The following is a 2763-nucleotide window of genomic DNA, read 5'->3' as shown; positions in this document are numbered from 1 at the left end:
TGAATATATATTGAATATATATATATTCAAATATATATATTGAATATATATGAATATATATATATACACACACACATAATCCTTTCATGAATATATGAATATATATTATTGGTAAACCAATATATATATTATTGAATATATATATAATATATATATATATATTCTCCAGAAAGGATTATGTGTGTGTGTATATATATATATGTGTGTGTGTGTGTGTGTGTGTGTATATACATATATATATACACATATATATATGTGTGTGTGTATATATATAAATATAAAATTTATATATATATATAAATAAAAATCTTTAAAATATGTATGTGTGCATATATATATATGTGTGTATATATATATATACACATATATATACACATATATATATACACACACACACATATATATATGCACACATACACATTATATATATGTGTATATATATACACACACACACACATATATATATATGCACACATATATATTTTAAAGATTTTTATTTACTTAATTTAGAAAGAGTGTGTTGTGTGTGTGCAAGAATGGGGGAGGGGCAGAAGTAGAGGGAGCAGAAGAAAATCTCAAGCAGACTCCCCACTGAGTGAGGACCATCTCAAGCAGACTCCCCACTGAGTGAGGACCAGCCCAAAACAGGGCTCAGGGCTTGATCTCATGTCCTGAGATCACGACCTGAGACAAAAATCAAGAGTCAGATGCTCAATTGACTGAACCACCTAGGCACCCTTAATTAAAAAGTATTTTGAAGTGGCAGGGGCAGGGTGGGAGGTTGGGGGAACCAGGTGGTGGGTATTAGAGAGGGGACAGATTGCATAGAGCACTGGGTGTGGTGCAAAAATAATGAATACTGTTATGCTGAAAAAAAAATAAAAAATAATTTTAAAAAAAGTATTTTGAATACAAACTCAAAATCTAACTTATGTAGTAAGAAAGAAGACCTAACAAGCATGCTATCCTGGGTCTGTATTGAGTAAAAACTGTTTTGGTGGAATTTTGATCCTGGAAATATTGCTCATATAATTAAATGCAGTATTAGATAGAGAAATACATAATATTCTTAAGCTGATAATTTTTTTCAAGACCCTATCAGTACCTTTTGAACTCAGAATTGGTTAATCAGATGTATGAATAAATTAGGATCTAAGCAGTCACTATGTTGTCTCATCATGTCAAATTGCAAACTAAGAAAATACATCAAAGTGTGAATCTATAACCTTAGAATCTTAAGCACAGCATTGGTTGTTTTTGCAGGTCAAAGTAAACTGAAAATCTATGAAAAATCTGTAAGATTACTGAATCCTAACTATCTGGTTTCAGCCTAAAGGTAGGTATAAGATAACTAGACCATGTATTCTACACCTAATGAGACTTTTTGCCAAAAGCTTTTCAATATTTTTAGTTTTCTTCATAAATATAATCAAAATAGACCATGAGTAAGGAAATAATGTCATTGTATCTATGTCATAAATGTCCTATACTTCTCATAAGAAGAGTTTCAATATGACAATAAATAACAATAACCACACAACAACAGAAGCAACAGAAAAATAATGGACCATAATTTTTAGGCACTTACTATTTATTGAAGTTGCCATGCCAAACAATTTGTGTGCATAATTTCATGTGATACTCCTAAATGTTCTTTTGTGTCCCATTATCATATAATAACTTTAAATGCCCCATGCTTCATTATTAGTATTATCCAAAAGGTGCAGATGAGAAAGTTCCTAGGCCTAAAACATTTAGCTATTAATAACAGAGCCAGAATATAAGACAGGGCCTGTTCAAATAGGTTTTTTGCTCAGTAGCCTATAAAGTACATAATTTTCTGAATTTTGTTGAATGGAAGAGTCTTTTGGCATTTAATGGCATCATGAGTATTATCCCAACAGCCTTTATGGTTATTGTACCTTTACCAGTTATGTATGTATAGATTGGTGTATTATGTCTCAAATCTATTCAAATCTCTATGGAATGCTTATTATTATTATATTATTATCCTATATATAGTTGAATTTTGCAAAGTGTTCATAAGTTTCCTTTCACAGAGTTTAAAGAAATGAGCAGTCAAGAAGAAAGCTCTATTAATTAACTCAGAGCCTGTCTGGTGGGGGCCACAGGAAAGGAAAATGAGAAGGAATCAATGAAAGGACTTGGTTTCTCAACAACACACAGAAGGTAAGGGGAAAGATAAAAACAAACATACAAACAAACAAACTAAACCTAACAACCAACACTCAAGAAACCTCTATGCATTTCAATGAAATATGGATTCATACTTCTACATGAGTCATGAATATTTGCAGAACCATTAACTATAAGTCTATATATATGACATTATTATATAAATGTGCACATATATTTATAGATGTAGAAAATGATAGATAAGTAGATAGATAGATACATAGATGATAGATAGATGATATATAGATAGATAGACAGATTTACATTTAAACTAATCACATTGACCAAAGGAAAAATAGAGTTTGAAAGATCCAGTTAGCAAAGAGCCAAAGAAAATGAACACAAACTTATCTTGCTCTAATTCAGTGTGGTTAGAAAGCAATACCTAAGAATAAAAGTCCATTTTCTGTGAAATGTATAAGACTAATGAATCACAGAACTGTATCCCTGAAGCAAATAATACATTATATGTTAACAAAAAATGAAATATAAAATAAAATAAAATTATAAAAAAAATAAAAAAGAAAGCAGGATAGCTCATAGAACATTAGTCAAACATGCCCTGCC

The sequence above is a fragment of the Mustela putorius genome, unplaced genomic scaffold (assembly GCF_011764305.1).
Source record: "Mustela putorius furo isolate JIRA1106 unplaced genomic scaffold, ASM1176430v1.1 tig00003901_pilon_pilon_pilon, whole genome shotgun sequence".
Classification (NCBI taxonomy): domain Eukaryota; kingdom Metazoa; phylum Chordata; class Mammalia; order Carnivora; family Mustelidae; genus Mustela; species Mustela putorius.
Note: the sequence above shows the minus strand (reverse complement) of the source record.